The sequence below is a fragment of the Panthera leo genome, chromosome B3, assembly GCF_018350215.1.
Source record: "Panthera leo isolate Ple1 chromosome B3, P.leo_Ple1_pat1.1, whole genome shotgun sequence".
Taxonomy (NCBI): Eukaryota; Metazoa; Chordata; class Mammalia; order Carnivora; family Felidae; genus Panthera; species Panthera leo.
In genome coordinates this window covers 57,029,399-57,049,445 of record NC_056684.1, presented here as the reverse complement: position 1 = coordinate 57,049,445, position 20,047 = coordinate 57,029,399, and the positions used below count along the sequence as shown (strand labels likewise).

Genomic DNA, 20,047 nt, shown 5'->3' with positions numbered 1-20,047 from the left:
CTGGAGACACCAGCAGTTACCCTAATATCACCTGTATGCCGGATGTATTCTTACCTAGCACCCTTCCAATCTGATGACTCATTTGCTTGCCTACTGGTTTTTCGTACAAATGACTGAGTGGTAGTCATAGCTTAAATTTCAGTGAAACCATCAAATTCTCTGGTGGAAGTGATTGCCATCTGGAGCAAGGTCTTCTAGATGCATAAAGCCTAAAATATTACAGGGATGGAACTCTACCCTAAATAGATCAATGTGTATGATATTTGGGAGAACCACCCCTACTTGGACATGTTGGTTCCCAGACCCATGAATTCTGCCTATTGAGGCCATTCTACTTAAGTAACAGAAATTACCACATCCTGAAGGATGGTTCCCCATACTCTTATCATCTCTAAACTGATGCCTGAGCAATGTTTCTTCAGAGGCTATTTCAGTGACCTCTTAGACCAGGAGCTGCTGGGTGGTTGCAGTGTGTGAAGCTTCACTGTAGATCCCACCGTTGGCCCCTTCCAGACTTCCTTTGCTATAAAATAGGCCCCTGGGTCTGAGGTGATATTGTGAGGGATCCTGTGTCTGTGTTGCAAGTACTCAGTAAGCCCTTGGAACTTGTGCTGGCTAAGGTCCTGAGGGCAGAAAAGACAAACATGTACCCTGAATCCAGGCAATCCCAGTCAAGATGAATCCCTGCCCCTTTCAGGGTAGAAAGTGCCCAATCTAGTCAGCTTGTTATCAAATGGCTGGTTGGTCTCCTCTCTGAGGAGATATTGGCAAGGCTGGCTTGATCTTTGCTGGCAGTTTGAGCCATTCAGCAGTGGCAGTAGCTAGATCAGTCTTGATGAGTTGCAGCCTTTGCTATTAAGCACATGCATGGGCTTCATCCCTGCCTTTATTGCTGCTCACGAGCCCATCATGCCAACAGCTGAGTGTCCCATTCTGTCTACTCAGATGTTTCGTGATTCATTTGTAGTGTATGCCTTCTGGTGTCAGTTAACATGTGATATAAAGATCTTTGCATGTTGTACCTACTCCCATTTGTCCATCCACATGCTTGTTGCCCTAGACCTTTATGATTTTGATGTTTCAACATTTCTCTTTCAAGGAAGGCCTCTAACCAACTATCTAGCCCATCTGCTGCTGACCATGAACTTTTGGACATTTTGGGGGAGGAGGGCCATTTCTTTATCCACACAAAGTAGCTGACCAATTATACCACCCTGAATTCTGCTGACTGGGAGGATTTTCCCCTCCTGCATTTCTCTTTCAGGAAGATATCAAAGTGAGGTTTAGTGTAGCAGCCATCAGGTTTTGATTCACACAAACATACTAAATCAATCTGTCCAGAAAACAAGTCTGAACTTCTCCTTTCTCTGTCAGCTAGTCATTAAGCTCCCTCATAGGCCCTAGATATAAGATGAGGGGGACGGGGCCAGGCAACAGTAACTAGTATAAGAAATGGACTTAGACCACCTGCTTATGCATTCTGGCTCTGCTCATATCCAATACCAAATATACCAGTCTAACTCAAGACAGATTGCTGCTGTGCCACCACAATCTTATGACTTGATGGATCTCATAGAACAGAGGACAGTTGATATTTCCATACTGAAAGCATCTAGTAGCATATAAAAAAAGCTATCTTTTTTTTTTTTTTTTTTTTTTTTTTTTTTTTACTGCCATAGTTAGTAAGCTCCTTGATACTGGTCTTGGCAATGACTTTTTTCTTTTTGGATTTGACATCAAAGCAAAAGAAACAAAAGCCGAAATAAACAAGTGTGACTATGTCAACTAAAAAGCTTCTGTACAGCAAAGGAAACCATCAACAAAATGAAAAGACAATCTATCCAATGGGAGAAAATATTTGTATACAGATGGCTAAGAGGTACATAAAGAGGTGCTCAAAATCACTAATCATCAGGGAAATGCAAATTCAAACCCAACAAGATATCACTTCACACTTGTTAGAATGGCTATTTTCAAAACTAACTAACTAACTAAATAAACAAATAAATAAAAGCAAGAAAAACAAATGTTTTTAAGGATGTGAAGAAAACAGAACCCTCATGCAATCTTGATGAAAATGTAAATTGCGGTCACTAGGGAAAACAGTACAGAAGTTCCTCAAAAAAATTAAGAATAGAACTACCATATGATCCAACAATTCCACTTCTGGTTATTTATTTGAACAAAATAAAAGTGCTAATTGAAAAATATGAAGTGATAAAGAAAATGTGATATATATGTTATATATAATATTAAATATGTATTTGTATATATTATATACATACACATGTGTATATATACAATGGGAAATTAATCAGCCATAAAAAAGAATGAATTCTTGCCATCATGGCAACATGGATGGACCTTGAGAGCATTATGCTACAAGAAATAAGTCAGAGAAAGACAAATACCATATGACCTCACTTATATGTGGAATCCAAAAGAAATGCTCACAGATACAGAGAACAGATTGGTGGTGGTTGCCAGAAGTGGGGGGTGGGAGAAGATAGGCAAAATAAGTGAAGAGGATACAAACTTCTGGTTATGAAATAAGTAAGTCATGCATTGGTGGTAGGAATATAATGTAAATCATGGTGACTACAGTTAATGATACCGTATTGCATATTTGAAAGTTGTTTTAAGTAGATCACAAGAAAAAAATGTGTAACTATGTTTGGTGATCATTTCTTTACATATACAAATATCTAATTATTATTTTGTACACCTGTGACTAATATAATGTTATATGTAAACTATACCTCAATTAAAAAGAAAAAGCTGCCTTGGGGCACCTGGGTGGCTCAGTTGGTTAAGCATCCAACTTCAGCTTAAGTCATGATCTCATGGTTCATGAGTTCGAGCCCTGCATCAGGCTCTGTGCTGACAGCTCAGAGTGGAGCCTGCTTCCGATTCTGTGTCTCCCTCTCTCTCTGCCCCTCCCCTGCTTGCTCTCTCTCTCTCTCTCCCTCAAAAATAAATAAACATTAAAAAAATTAAAAAAGAAAAAAAAAAGAAAAAGCTGTCTTTTCTCTGCAGGTGATATTTCTTTACTCCAGAACACCAAGAATCTAGCGATCTGATTTTCCTATTAGAGCTTGCCATAAACTCTGCATGGAATCTTTTCCTATCACAGATGCCTTTAATATATGATCTGCCAGGCTTTTGGGCCCAATTGGTAGAAATATACGTACCACCACTTGGACGTGTTGTAATCCTTTTTTGGTATGGGCTCTACTCAAAGCTAACAGCCCTCTGGGCCCCCTTAATAAATGAGTCAGAACAATATTCCTTTAGGAATTTGGAGAGAGCACCACAGTATACTACCACTAGCTTTCCCAATACAATGGTGCCTTGGCACTCATGTCAATATGATTCCAGAGTTTTAAAACTTTCCTGTTTTTAATGCTATATTATAAAATTCCTCTTCAAAATTAAAAGGGTTTGTGACAAAAAATCAGAAACAAATGGCTATTTCAGATGCATATATAGCACGGTCAGGTAAGTTACTTCTCTTGATAAACTAATACTAACAAACTGATGGGATGGTCTACTCAATAAACTTATCAATTGTGGTGGTCTTGGCAGAGAAACGCCCTTGGATCACTGAAACTATGAACATTAAGATAAAAAAATCAAGAATTTACAACTGAAGTGCTGGGTACAGCACATACATTTCCCAAGGCATATCTAGTTTCCATTCTGTCAATCATCTGCCACGTTTCTTACTTTGTTTTACTTTCTTTGACAAATTAAACAACTGGGAACTCTTACATTGCCAAGGGAGCTATTTGGGCTGGTAAGATAGAGCTTTTTTCTGGGAACTTGTTAAACATTTCCGGAAAGAAAACTACCTAATTTGACTACTACCAATACTGGCCTTGTGCCATATTCATGTTTATTTACACTCTCCAAGCAAACAAAACAAAACAAAACAAAACAACACAGATTGTTCAAATGCTTAGACACAATGGTATGACTGATAAGCAGAAATTCTTCACCAAGTCATCGAACTATGAGAGCTGTGTGTCTGGGAAAATGAACACTAGTAGAAGTTGGGTGTAAGAGAAAGCAGATAAGTCTTTATAGGAAAGAACTTTAATGCATCTCTAAAAAGATATACTTTTTTTCATTTTGTGCAAGAATAAGGCATTAATAAATTTTACTTATAATTTTATTATTTTTTTCTTAACTCTGTTTGCTAATTGTAAAATTTAGAAGCATTAAAATTTACCTTGGAGTGTATAGTTCTGTGACTTTTGAAAAATGTAAACAATCATGTATCTACCATCAAAATCAAGACACAAATCATTTTAATCACCTGAAATTCCCTTTATGCCCATTAGTAGCTAACCACTCCCTTGACCTCTAGTTCCTGGCAATGACTGATCTCTTTTGGATCCCTATAGGTTTTCCTTTTCCAGAATGTTACATAAATGGGAATCATACAGGAATTTATTCATGTTATTGCTTGGTTCAGTAGTTCATTCCTTTTACTTCTGAGAAGTACTATACCGTATGGATGTATTACAGTTTGTTCATTCAGTCACCAGGTGAAAGACATTTGAATTGTTTCAAGTTTTCAGTGATTATGAACATGCCATAATTGTTCACGTGCAGATGAAGTTTTCATTTCATTTGGATAAATACCTAGCTGTGGAAGTACTGGGCTGTATGGTAAGTGTATACGTAACTTTTAAAGAAACTTCTGAACTCTTTTCTAAAGTTGCTGTATCACTTTTGCATTCCCACCAAAAAATGTATGGATTTCCATTTGCTTCTCATCCTCACCAGCACTTACTATTGGCGGTTTTCCCTTTTTCTTTAGCCATTGGAATAGGCAAGTGGTTTGCTAATAATGTTGAAAATATTTTCATGAGCTTATTTGTCATTTGTACACCCTCTTTCATGATACGTTGGTTTGAACTTTTTCTCCATTAAAAAAATTCTGTTATTATTATTATTATTATTATTATTATTATTATTATTATTATTAGGGGCATCTTTATATATACTGAGTACACATCCATTGTGAGAAAAGTGATTTGAAAATGTTTTCTCTCAGTTTGTGTCTTGTTTGCTCTTTACAGTGTCTTACAGAGAGTCCTCAAGTTTGATGCAGTCCAATTCAAGTTTTTCTTTTATGGGTCTTGCATTTAGCATCATTTCTAACACATCTTTTCCTATCCCAAGATTTCAAATATGGCACCAAGCACTTCTTTATCTATTCCTCTGTAATATGTGAGTCAGTGTCCATGTCTCTCATCTTCCATTGCAAGGCAATTTGCTTTCTTTGGATTCCAAGCTATTTGACTGCCTGATGACATCAGGTCTCTTATAAGGTCAAGAAAAATTATGATTTTGTAATTAACCCATCTTTTGCTTATTGTTGAGAGTAAGAATCTTAACCAGATTTTTATGTTCTAGGTGTAAGTAGAATTCTATTAATGATTATGGTTATTTTTAACATATTTATTGAGATATGATTCAAGTACCATAATATCCACCCATTTAAAATAGTTTTTTAAATATATTTGTAGAGTTGTGCAATCAATATCACTAGCTAATTTTCGAACATTTCATCAGCCCTGAAAGAAACCCTATACACATGAGCAGTCACTTTGCACGTTTCTTTCCCAGCCCTAAATAACCTCCAATATACCTTCTATTTCTATAGTTCTGTCTATTCTCGACATTTTATATACATGGAATCATATAATATATGGTATTTTGTGACTGGATTCTTTCATTTACCATGTTTTTAAGGTTCACCCATTGTTATAAAAAGTATCAAAACTTAATTTCTTTATATGGATGAATAATATTCCATTGTATGGATATACCATATTCATCATTTGGTAGACATTTGTATTTTTCCACTTTTTGGTTATTATCAATAATTCTACTATTAAAATTTGTGTACGAGGTTTTTCATTTACCTTGGGTATTTACCTAGGAGTGGAATTGCTAAGTATATGGTCACTCTATTTTTGACATTTTCAGGAACTGACGAACTGCTTTCCAAAGTGGTTTTTATCAGTTTTATTATTTCTCAATACACCTTAAGTATAGATGATTAAGGTCATTATATTCTTTGGGCTCATTATCTATAATCACCATTAGTCCATTGATGGATTAGTCTACCGATGGACTGAAGTAGGTGAGGATTTTTTTGGACAATCATTTAATAGTAAGAGTCCAGGCAAGACATCATGAGAACTAAAGCAATAACAGTAAAATTTGGGTTCTTGCAGAAGGTCAGCCTGGGTTTTGACATTTTAAATAATTTCCCCCTTGCTCCTAATTATAAAAGTAGCCCAGTGCTGCTTCTACTTGTTGAGTCATGTCCAAAATCACCACTTGAGCTTTTCTAGAACATTTACCTCATGTCTAAGCAGCTGACATAATTATACCAGTCTGTTGAATGACTTTCTGATTTCCTGCTCCATATAGTTCATAATTTTCTTCCACCAGTAGAAAATGGTGGTCTTGGTATTCATACTTACTCATCATTCAACCACACTTTCTTCCCCCAAAGTCTAGCACTAAGATATAATAGAGTTACTTTACTAACCTCTTTACTCTTGATCTTTTGCAAATTTCCATAGGCCTCTTACATAATTTTCATTTTTCTTAAATATAACAGTGCAGTTAAAAAGTTATGCAATCTTTTTTCTTTATAACATCTGTTTCAGAAATCATTATAGCTCATGTTTCTTCATCGCATAAATTGCCTTATTTTGATTTCCTCACTTTTATGTCATTTCTTTTCCATGTCAATATGATTAAGGCTATATTTAGAAACAGCATTTTCAGACAACCTTTGCTCTTCTGGCTGCAATTTTTGTGAACATGCTTTCTGGTTTCAATTTCCATGGAGATATACCCTTTCTCTTCACAGCTTGTCTTCCCCATTCCCTTCCCCTACTTACACACATAATCCCAACAGATTTAATTTTTCCTTAGCATTTTTAAGTCAAAATAGTGTAATATTCTTATTTCTCATTAATATCTGCTTTCCTACATTTTAGAAATTTGACTATGAATCATACAAAGAATCTCAAAATATAGATAAATAAGATTTCTTTATTCTTCATGTGACTGACTTGAAGAATAATCAACTAATGTGAACTGTAAGGATCAAGGAAATAAGCAGCCTCCCACTGAGGTCCCAAGGGTCAGTGGTAATAGGCCAAGATACAGGGGCCATATACATGTCAAAACCAATCTTGCTGGGCTATACTAGCATCTCACAGCCAGTGTAGTCCAATAAGATCAGTTTTGACATGTATTTGTCCATTACACTGAGTTAATGATACAGTAGACTCGTGTGTGTGTGTGTGTGTGTGTGTGTGTGTGTGTGTTTTATATCTTATTGGTTGGGCTGCAGTCCTAAAAATGTGACCACGAGAAAGAAAATAGGAAATGATACATATACTAAATAGCATTTTCCTTGTCATCAAAACAAAACAAAAAAGTTAATTTTAGCTCTCTCTATATGCATTTTTGTTCTTTTCTTTTTTTGATGGTGGAGGTAATTTTTAAAAAGCATCTACTTCTCTCTTTCTAGATAGTGATATAGAAAAGTTAATTACTTTTATGAGTTCCAATGGCTTTTGTCGTAAATTGTTAAAAAAAATCTAATAGAATATCAGGGACTTTCTTACAGAAAGATCTAGTAAAAACACACTAATGACACACTTCATTTGTTATTAGCTCTTGGAAAATTCCACTCCCACTTTGAGTTTTACAGTTAGGACTATCTCTACCATCAAGTCATCAGTAAAAATGCTTAATAAAAGAGCCAGTGTCAGAATCTCCCTTATGGGCTGGTGGAATAATAGAGCTGCTTTAGGAAATGAAATAGGAAAGACCAAAAGGCAGACTCTTCCCTTTATGCCCTTCCCAAATGCAGGCTTTATTTCAACATCACAGTATCTTAGGCCCCTACAGTTCATTCTTTCTTTTTGCTTAGTGTCTTAAGATTCTTTTAAAATCTATTTTTTTAATGTTTATTTTAGAGAGAGAGAGAGCGCACGCACAAGTGGGGGAGGGGGAGGGACAGGGAGAGACAGGGACAGAGGTTCCAAAGCAGGCCGCACACTGACAACTGAGAGCCCAATGAGGGGCTCCAACTCATGACTCATGAACTGCGAGATGGTGACCTGAGCCAAAGTTGGACACTCAACCGACTGAGCCACCCATGTGCCCCTGAAATCTTAGTTTTTATCATCAAGAGGCAATACAGCTCAACCTTTAAGAATGTGGTCCATATAACCAGATGCCCTGTACTCTAATTTTTGCTCCAATATTTACTATGAGAAATATACTTCATATTATTTATAAGATGAAGGGTTAACCTGAAACAGGTCTTGTAATCCCTTAAGACTGATATGAGGATTAAATGAAATATCCATACCCAGTTTCTAAAACAACTCCTGACATTTAGTAAGCACTCATTCAATATTAGCTATTAATATTACCTAAGAGAATTACCTAAACAAATTCATCACCAATTACCAAGTGCTAAATTCTTTATTAAAATGTACTTCTCATTCTAGGTGGATTCTGCACGGATGGAGCAGAGAACAATGAAGGGAAGGTCATGATATGTCTTGAGTACTAAAGACTGTTAAGGGAGTATAGACTTGGTGTGTGTGTGTGTGTGTGTGTGTGTGTGTGTGTGTATGTGTGTGTAGTAATTATTCTTAAAGATGGTTTCCAAAATTATATGTTTTGAGCCCCACAAGACATGGATCCTCCTTGGTCAAGGTTAGCAGTGATTCTCAAAATTTCTCAAATGTGCATATGCACCGCTTAGACATTTTATTAAAAGACATATTTTATTCATTATATCTGGGATGGATGCAAGATTCTAGATTTCTAACAGGCCGACACCAAAGCTGGTGATCTTTCTGGGGGCACATAAGTAATAAGGACAGAGAACATTATGAGTAAGGACAAAATTAAACACTGCATTGGACTTTCCATTTTCCTCTGTGTCATATTAACACTGCCATCATAGTTACCCTGGCCAAAAACCCCTTAGTTCATATGTGGCCACATGACTTGATCTTGAATTTTCACTGGGTCATGTACTGTGATGTCAGGGCATACTCAAAATAGTTGGGAGTAGACATGTAATTGGATAGTCATGTGGCTGTTTGGGGGAACTGATTCTATTGCCTTTGAAATAGCATAATATTTCCTGCTTCCAAATCAGACCCTCTGGAGACATAATGGAAAATGGGTTCAGTGAGGGCATTTTAGTGCCTTCATGGGAGACGCTCCATTACTTGACCTTCTGATGATGATAAACCCCTTGTGAGGTCAGAATCACATTCATCAAACACTAATTGAATGTTTACTATTTGACACTGGATAGTCCAATGTTCTACAAACTGGCACTGAGAAAAACTTTAGAGACTCATTAATCCAACTCTCTCTACTCACAGGTTAGAAATCTGAGGTTCAGCGGTATTAAGTGACTTGTGCAAGACAACCTAGAAAGTTAGAAGCAGCTTCATTCTCCTCCAAACAATGCTGTCTCCAAAAGGATATAGAATATGTTTTATACACAAGAAGAATGCTACCAAGCCAAGTAACCTGTAATATGCAAAATATGTGTGCTTATGCTGAGTTATTTGAATGGTATATGTCATAAGGACAGGTGTGGCCAAGAAAGTTTAAGGGATATGTGGCACTGAAGCTGGACTTCAAAGGAAGAATAAAGCAGATGCAAGTTTAGTTTTCCAATAAGAAAGTCAAAATTAAAAGGGATAATGCTCAATGCATTATCATGGAACTATTATGGAACGCAGGGGATGGTAATTGTAATGAAATGTGGAGAGATATTTGGAAAGACAGTCATGCAAGGAATGTCTGGGATCTGGAAAACTGAGACACTGATGAACTGATCCAAGATGTAGGAACAGAAGGTCCAGGAAGGTCCAGAGAGATCCTGAAGTTAACTTATTCCTAGAGACTGGGATTTTGGTTACAGGAATTAATTCCCCAGGAAGATTGTCTGTGTAAATAGAATCTAGAAAACAAACAAAGAAAAAAAAAGGATACTGGAAAGTAAGCAAAGGCAGGGATTCAGGTATAATGGAATAAGGTATATTGGAATTGGGATAAGAAGAAGGACATTAATTTCAAGGAATCAAACAAAACAGTATCAGAGGTATTGGTACTCAGGTATATGGTCAGAGTAGAGCATAGCTGATATGACCCTTATCTCCTAGCCCAAGGACTTGATAATTCCCCTTGACCAAAAACAGATTTATCTATGGGTAGAAATAGGTGAGTTAACGGACTATAATTTGGATTGTTAGGGAAATGGAATCTAGGATTGAAGCATTTCACTCTCAAAAGGGATAGATTTCTTCCTCTGAGTGTCAGCTATATTTTTTTTAAAAAAACTTCATTTATTTTGAGAGAAGAACGCATGAGCCAGGGAGGGGCAGAGACAGAGTGTGAGAGAGAGAATCCCAAGTAGGCTCCATGCTGTCAGCACAGAGCCCAATGTGGGGTTGCATGTCACAAACTGTGAGATCATGACCTGAGCTGAGATCAAGAAGAGGCCCACGAACTATGGTATCATGACCTGAGCCAAAACCAGGAATCAGATTCTTAACAGACTGAGCCACCCAGGCGCCCTGAGCGTCAGCTAGGTTAACATGCAATAGTGTGCCATACTGAGAAAGGTATTACGATAGTAAAACTAGGGAGACAGAGCTGTGGGCACCGGAGCCAAGTCATTTTGCTGCTCCCACATACCTAGGGATGATGTGTTTGGCCTTAAGAAATCACTGGGATTGGAGATAAATCTAGGGTTAAAATTTGACATGTGACACTAATCTATTGTATGGACCAAGTTAAGGCACTTACTTCAACTCCTTGAGCCAAATTTGTTCTGCAAAATGGGGCAGGTGGACTGCCTTGCTCATTTCATCTTTTTTGGGTAAAGTTAAAATTCAAAATAATTTCAGATTTACAAAAGAGTCACAAAAATAGTACAAAGGAGGACCATATACACTGTATGCCCTTTAACAAGATTCCCCCAATATTAACTTTTTCTAAATCGCATTGGCTTTATCATTCTATATGTGTGTGTATTTAATTTTCTTTCTGAACCATTTGAGGGTAGGTTACAGATAAATTGTCCCTTTACCCCCAAATACTTCAGTTTGCATTTCCTCAAAACAAGAACATTTTCTTACATAAAAATAGTTCTAAAAATCAGGAAATTAATCATCTAAAATAAAGAAATCCAAATTTTTCCAATTATCCTAAAATTCCCTTTAGAGAAAAAGACTTTGTTTTCTTTTTTGATGTGGTATAAAATCTAATCCAGGATCTTACAATGCATTTAGCTGTCAAGTCTAGTAAGTCTCTTTTAATCTGGACAGTTGCTCAGTCCTTGTCTTTTATGACTCTAACCTTTTTGAAGAGTATCGGCCAGTTATTTTGTCCCGCTATAGGGTTTTTGATGTTTCTTCACCCGTTAATTCAGGCTAGGCAGCGTTGACAGGAACAACGCTGACTTCATGTTTTGTTGTCAGAATCAAAAGCAAAAACTTATATGAAAGTGCTTGGTAAATGTAAAGTTCTATCCCAAACCTAGGGTTGAAGATTAAAAGGATTATTATTCCTTTCAATCCATTATCCCCCCTCTCTGCTTATGTCTTCTAGAATATGTAATATGTCCACTGGAAAGTAGCACTAGGATAAAATTCCTCCCTTAGGTACAGTATTGAAGCTGGAGGATATAGGTAAATCCTATACGTTGTTCACTATGAGAGAAACTTTAAAACACTGGCATTAGAATAACCTCAGGTCCTCTGTTCCTCCTCTAAATCCTTCCTTATTTCTTCATATAAATATTTCAAATTCTTGTGAAATCCTGACACATTTAATTCCATTTGGATGTTTGCTTCCCAGAGGATCAGGATTAATAGAGGGAAGTAATGCTTGCCTGGATGTTATGGGAAGGACAAGGGGAAAAAATATTCATCACCACCTGAAAAGCAGGGCACATCACTGAAACAGGCAAGTTGTCTGGCAAAAATACTTTAGGGATACTTCTCCCTGCACCAGTCCAAATCATCAGGCTTTGAAATCATAGTCAAATGTCCCCAGTCATTTGCATTCTAGAGACACCAGAGAATGTCAGCTCCATCTAGGAGTGAAAAACCAATTGGGTCAGGAGTCGAGTGCTAGAACAGAAGCCTCAGGAAAGGAAAGGAAAATGGAAGACACATAATGTGGATCCAGTAATCTACCATAATAAGTGTCCCCTTAAGCAAGAAGAGTGAGGTTTATTGATTTTATATTAGTTGGTTCTAAGAACAATGATTAAGAATGAGAGGAAAACATCCACTCCCCTGAAGAAGCATTTCCAGCTCTTAAATGAGCATGGGTAATGATCCCTCATATTTCATTTTCACAGTGTCACGTAAACAACTAGGAGACCAGCCTGCCTGGAGTTGCAGCCAATCACAGCAGTTTTCTGTAGCAAGGATTCTGTCTGATGTGTGAAAGGCACATCAGCTTTTCAGAGGTAGAAGAGCCAACCTTCCCCAGGGCTTCCTGTTGGCTTCAATCTTTGGTGATGCTCAGAAGGTGGGCGCCGGTCCCAGAATCGCCCATAGACTGACTTGCACGGCCTCAGGGGACAGCCTGGCATCCTTTGTCAGGAGTCAAAATGCCTCCAGCAATCCCCAAAGTACTGAATGATCTCTGCAGGAACCAGGGGGTGAGAAAGAGAGAACATTTGACTTATATCTGCATTTAATGCAGACAAAAGGATGGCATGTTCATTTATGAAGACCTCAAGAAAACATCTTCATTGGTCTAATTTAAAACCATACCAGCTGGGCAGATAAATCATTATGTAAACCGTATCACTGCTATCAGAATATTTTAAGGAAATGAGGAAAGATTAGGTATGTTTCTATTCATGAATTCTCTCCTTCCTACACACACACACACACACACACACACACACACACACACACACAAATGCTGAATTTGCTATAATTAGTTTTGTTCTCTGCAGAAAGCTTCATTTATTGGGGATGCTATTAAACAAGTGAAATACAAATTACAAGTGACATTGATATGATCATAATCATTCCTTCCTGGCTGCCAGAGATATTTTCTGAGAGGAACCTGCATTTCTACAGATGGCAGAAAAAAAATGAGGCCCGCAGAACACACCATTATTCCTGCGAGGCCCTCAGTTCATTAGTTGAAGCAGCCAAGTCTTCAAGAGCCGCAACTGATCAGCAAATAGGAAATGAGCAAGAGTATAAATTCCCAGCAAACCAAATCATTAACATTTGCCGCCTGCATCCTGGAAACACAGTAAATCAAATGTGTCATCATTTATCAAGACAAAATATCATTACTAATTGGGATTAATTTGCTGCTGTGGGATTGCTGACCTTTGCTGAAAGAAAATAAAACTGCTCGTTAGCTGTCTTCATTTAATTTTCCTTGAAGGAGGGAGAGGGGAAAAGGCGGTCTGCCTTGGGGAGGAGGGAAGGGTGCGTGGGAGCATTCTGATCTTCCAAATAGCTACACATTCCAAAGTCACAAAGCAATGGAAGAACCTGCTGATACGCTATTGCCAATAGATAATTCAGGAGTTTTGCTATGTGCCCAGAGATCACGGTGGTTCCAGGTGTCACTGTCTGTGATTTAGCACCGTCTTGGGAAAGAGTAATCAGAAAAATTGCCAGGGTGGAATTATATACGATTTCATTTACAAATAAGAAAAGGCAAGCACAATTACAAGGGAGCAGCCCAGGGTTTATCTGTGTGCACTAATATTAAAGGGGGTTCAAAATAAGTAACACATATGTCTTAGCATCCCCGGTGATTTCACGTATGTCTGTGGTCTATGTGGAACCACGGACTTAGTAACTGTGGGTGAAAAAACGATGGATGCGTGTACTTTGCAAGGTGGCCATAAATGTCTGAGTCAGGGTTCTTGTCTTTTAGCCCCCCCCCAAAAAAAACTGTGGATCTGGAGAATTAAACTGGGAATTCAAATGAACAAGTTAACCACCATTGACCTTTTGAGTTTTCAAAACATTAAAATATTATTTATCTTGATAACTGTGGTTTTTGGTACTCCCTTAAATTCTGCACCCCAGGTAAGAGCCTTCCTCACCTTACCCTAGCAGTGCCAGGCATGGTTTAGGGTTAAGTGATTTACTCATTACCATAACTAATGAAAAGATTGAAGATGTTACCTCCTGAGGTAACAAACCTGGCAAGCAGTGGAGCCAAATTTCAAAGCCAGAGCCCTGATGCTCCAGCCAGCATCCATGCTCTTAACACTTCCACTGTGCTTCACTACTGCTGATGAACTGGAAAGGTTAAGAAGTGGACCATGTCACCAAGCACTGTGTGATGTCATGGGAAGTTTACACACACACACACACACACACACACACACACACACACCCCTGAAACAATTAGATGCCAGGCAATGACTAATTAAATGGAACAATGTATGGATGAACCAATCTATGATTCAGGGATATTGAAGATCAAAAACAAAGAAACCCTAAATGCTTTATTTAAGTGCTATAGTGAGCACTGCATTAACACATCTGCAAGTCAGTGCCAGCTACTTGCTAAGAGATGTCAAACACAAAGTTCTGGATCAAAGGAGGAAAGGGAATTGGGCTAAGTGTGCTGTCCAGACCTGCACAGATTCTGTCTCTGGTCAATCTATTTGGGGAGTTTACCAATCTCCAATTCAAAAGTGCCTTTGCTTATTTGCCTTTCAACATGAGCTAATGTTTGCAGTGCTGGAAGCATATTAATGCTCGTGCTAACATGTCTTAAAACAATTTTCTCCTCTTAATTAGGAAAAGCATTCTCCCCTAATAATTTGGCACTATGGATATGCTTAGCAAATTTTCTGTGTGACTCTTTCAAAGGTATGTGAGGTGGCACACTGTGACTGCCTGGGAGGAGGGAGGAAGGAGTGCCAAGCCAGGCCAATTGTCCCAAATTATGGTTTAAACGAGCTCTAATCTTACTAAAATTTGTGCTATTCCATAATTCAGTGTAATGGAGAGACCCAAATGCATGAGTCATGTAAACTGTTGCAGGAGATGTCAGGTGAAGAGGCTCCTCTGCAGAAGGGCTGTGAGTAAATGCATTGCTTGTGTACTATTCAGATACCTGCAAAGAAGGACAGAGAAGGAGGAGAGGTTTAAGAGACACACAGCCCTCACCAAAAATAATGCTCCCACAAGCCATGGCCAAGGGCAGCCTCAGGAAACTGAGCTGAGGGCTCTGCTTATTTAAAAATGTTTCTGTACCTGAATTTTCTTTTAGTTGAAGATGGTCTCTTTATTGAATTATCTCGTACATACTCACTTGAATCCAAGCCTGAATCTTATTGATATTGGAATCCTCAGGCATCTAACCCCAGTGCATCAGGGTCAACCTGGTTTTAACCATATTACTTAGGTCTTATGAGTGATTGCTTCTGGTGTTTTATCCTGTTCTGGAGTCTCTATGAAACAGGCAAGGATTTTAGGATTTCAGTTTGGTAGTGGCCAGTTTTGACTGCTCGGAGTAACATAAGAGTTGATTAATTCATATTCATAATCATTTTTAAATCTCCCTACCCTAGCCCATCTACGCATCTCCTTACCTGGTGAAAAGAAGTAGTTTTAATCAAAGATGATATCTATAGAGACATATAATTTTATAACCTGTCCCTTTTAAAACTCGGAAGGTTTTAGTTAACATGTTACAATGATTGGATTGCATATTGGTTCTTCATGAGTTCCTGTAGATCTACCCTAAATATTATGTAGAAGTGTTTCTTATCTGGGAATTGAGAAATAAAGGCATTTTAAAGCAACTAAAGCACACTATGAGGTAAAAAGGTATACAATTTTGCTAAATCCCCTAACATTCCAGGTTATTATAGTTATAGCTACAAATTTTATCTGCCAGCATCTTTCTAGCAGATATTTGCTAGTGATCCTGTAGCTAGGAATTAGATTGATTCTCGAGTGCTTTCAGTCTTTCTGGTGGGGCCAATTGGATGCAATTGGAAAACAGAGGCTGATTTTGCTTGTGGAATTTTACCAAAATTTATTGATTTCCTGATGTGTGGCTTAAAGGAAGAAGCTTTGAGTTTATGCAAACTCAGCCTCTCTGTATTGCAACATCATTCCTTGTCCTCTACAGATTAAGTCCCCTGCCCCAGCCCCCATCTTCACAATACTGTGATCCAAAGTGAGGGTCTATAAGCTCTGTTTTGTGTCTAGGGGGCATTTTATCTAGTGAGCTTCTGGACCCTTAACAAACCTGAGGTTAGTAGCTCCCCCAACTCAGAATCAGAACACCTTATTGATTCTGGATTTTTCAGGGTTCCTGGCATAAGGATACTGCCCAGAGGCACATGCCTCCCATCCCCAGCTGCCCTCCCACCCCTGCAGTCCAGCTGAAATAAATAAGGCAACACTGCATTGCACTGGCCCTCCAGAGCAAACATTGTAAAGGTCAAGAACTCCAACTCTAAATATACCCAATCCCCAAAGGACTCTATAAACCTTTCCGGGGAAAACAAACAAACAAACAAACAAACAAACAAGCCAGTAATTCATGACCTTAGAAGGTAGTTATATGCCTCAAAAGGGAGTTATTCAAGGAAGATGTGGCAAAGGAGCAGGGCCAGACTATGGAGTTGGGTCTTTGGGGTGCCTGGGTGGCTCAGTTGGTTAAGCATCCAATTTCAGCTCAGGTCATGATCTCAGGGTTTGTGGGTTTGAACCCTATGCTGGGCTCTGTGCTGACAGCTCAGAGCCTGGAGCCTGCTTCAATTCTGGGTCTCCCTCTCTCTTTGCCCCTCCCTCACTCATGGTCTGTCTGTCTGTCTCTCTCTCTCTCTCTCAAAGTAAATAAACATTAAAACTGTCCTCTTTCACTCTTTCAGCTGTGTGTCTTGTTTAGCTTAGAACCCCTCTGCCACCTCAACAGCCTCTGTGTCTCTGTCTAGTTCAGTATGCCTGCTCCTCTTTGTCCATACTGCAGGTCTTACAGAGTCCCTTTGACTCTCTACTCTTCTCTAGCCATTTTATGCCAAGGCTTTTTCCATTCTAATGAGAAGAATCTCTTTTCATTTTTTTTTATCTCTGCCATCATCACTAGTTTTGTTTGTTTGTTTTCTGGGTCATGGTCATTACATTTCTGATTTCTGTTTTCCATATTTTTGCTTCCTGTATATGAATTCACAGCGAGAAAGTGTGGCAGTTCATTTTCCCCTCCACATTTGCTCCCATGTCAGGTTCTGTATACAGTAGCCTGACAGTTTTTTCTCTTTCCCCACCTGCCCCCTAATGACAGAGCTCAGGTCATCTTATATCATCTCTCCTGGTCTCACTGTCACAAGGTCACTGTTCACCTGGATCACACCATCTTCTACTTCTCTCACTGACTACCCAGTTCACCCTGGACCATCATGTGTTCCTGTCGTTGTGACCTGAACTGCTGGCTCACACACACTGAGTCTATCTCTTCTCTCAGGCTTGTTCCATATGCTTATGCAAGAACAGCTGTTCATCTACTTCCATAGTCTTTGGAAGGAAAAAAAAAACTAACTTGAGAGACTGCCACACCATCAGACCAAAAATAACACCACAAACCTACAAATTTCCTTCTCTCTGATCTTTTCACTTTATCTAATTTAAGTGTTCCCCTTCCCAAATACCACCACCACCATGACATACATCTCACCACAGCTGACCAGATTCATCAACACAGTAATGCTGACTCAGGATAAAAGTCATAGGTGTCCATATCCTGCCTGGCACATGGGCTTTAGATTATTCCCTTGTACATCATCAGTAAAGGAGAGAGATCACTACATACACGTAGTCTGCAAATCCCTTGGAGACAGAGACTATGTCATAGATTTTGTGGGTGCTTATTTTTGTTGTTATTATTTTGTTTTTAACCTTGAGTGCCAAGCATTGTGCTGGGAACCTAGAAGGCCCCAAGTAATTCTTCTCGATATTTTGAACGACTGAGTAATTTAATTTCCCCTGAGTAAGGCTAGTTCATTGACATCCCAGGAAGAGCGGTGATAAATTCCAATATAAGCCTACCTCCCCAAATTCCTCCCACCCTTGAAACGGATGTTTTTACAACCTTGCAGATTGGTCGAACACATTTTTGACCGAACAGTTTGTCAGTGTCTTAATGTAGACCATCTCACATGTTTTCTTTTTCTCAACTCTCTCTTCCTCATTTTCCCCACAGGTAATGATCCCTGAATTCATAACACCTCCTGCCTCAAGGTAATGATCCCTGAATTCCTATCTCCATCTGATTTTATTCATTTTTCTACTACATGCTTTCTTTAAAGAAACTTGGCACTCTTTTGTTCCCTATTTCTGTCTTGTTTTTGTTTTATTTTGCATAATTGAAAATTAAAATTAAAAATATCATTGATGACTGGGCAAAGAACTGCACATTTCAAAAACCCCTAAATTTGAGAGCTATTTTTTCTCCAAAACCATTCTCGGCTTTACCCCTGAGATAACCCATAGGAAAGTGATAAGCTGATGAGAAGAGATTGAGCTGCCATTCAAACACGCCCACCACCACACCCCCTTCTTCCATCTCAAGGATAAAATGATATTATTTATAGTATTTTGTAGTAACACCCCAGATTTAGCTCCAGAGGGTTATGCTTTATCTAAACAAGTTCTTTTGTCTCATGTTTACATTTATGGTAGCATAAAAAATCCTGCAAAACAACAAGAAGGCAGCAGATAATATTTTTGAAATATCATTGGGAATCTTGGCAGCAGTAAAATGTACTCAGGCTTCCAAACAGATATAAAGTCATTTCTCAAAGGAACAGACAAATTTATAGGGTTAGTAGATGCTGATTAGGCTTAAAAAGGGGGCTACTCAAATAGAATCACAGAACCCTTTCCTTAGCTATACCTTAAGGGACAGAGGTTTGAAGGAGCTGAAACAGCCTTGGAGCCTTGGCCAGAATTCTCCTTAGCTTGCCCCACCTTGTTTAGGTGCTTTGGAACTTTGTGACAAGCTATATGTTATTGGAGGTGCAAGCTAATGACATTAGAACTCAAGCCAGTTTGAAGAGAGGCTTTGTTGTAAAAATAATATTATAGATCAAATCCCATATTTGTCATTTGTCTTGCTTTCTGGATAAGAGAAGAACGTGGCAAAACATGATTCACATTCCCACAGGGTAACAATGGCTGCTGCTGGGCAATGATTTTCTCATTTGAATAGTTCCTGTCTAGCTCACCATGGTGTTTACCATCTCCTCATGTATTTCACTTCATTCATTTAAGTAACTTGGTTGAACTCTGGAGCCATTCCCAATTTCTACCAGAAGCCTTCTGAAAGGTAAGGGTAAATTTATTCAAGAATGATCCCTTGCAAACTGGCCTCCTCATGTTCAGCAGAAGCTGGGTATAGCCCATTGCTTATGGCAATCAGTGGTGGTCTGGACCATAATCCACCTCTGATAATAATGAAAAGTAAGATTGGTTCTTCCTCCACCATGGATATGGCTGTGATAAATTGTGCTACTGGCTTGCCATGTCATATGATTGCAACTGTAAGGCTTGAGACTGATCCCTTGACCGTGTCAGAGGAGAGGGAGTCCTCACCCTCAACCAGGTTAAGCTGAGCTAGCAGGATATGGCCAAATATATAATTTTACTACACTATGTGATTCTGGCCCCTCATCACACCAGCATGGGCCAGTGATAGTTTTGTCATACAACTTAGAAGAGTTAGGGTTTCCTGCCCAGAGTCTGATTCTTAACCTTGTGAGATCTCTGTGCTCAGTCCTAACATGTAACAGGCAATAGGGGCTCACATTTCTGCTACCTCTCTGTTTCTTGGAATTTACCCATGACCCTGCTACGGTAAGCTTTGTGAGAGTGCTTGTTGACTATTTGCCCTTGTTTCCGTAACAATTGGTACCAGACATCTGACCAAAGACCCATCCAGGACTTCCAGTGTA

The 20,047-nt window shown here is 38.7% G+C and overlaps 1 long non-coding RNA gene across 1 annotated transcript; it reads left to right on the top strand.

The window, feature by feature from the left end:
• The first annotated feature begins 4,612 nt into the window (after nucleotides 1-4,612).
• LOC122221194 lies at nucleotides 4,613-19,422 on the top strand. Its single transcript, XR_006203129.1, has 3 exons — nucleotides 4,613-4,674; nucleotides 18,298-18,335; nucleotides 19,368-19,422. It is a non-coding gene; the product is annotated as an uncharacterized LOC122221194 (long non-coding RNA).
• Nucleotides 19,423-20,047: the final 625 nt, after the last annotated feature.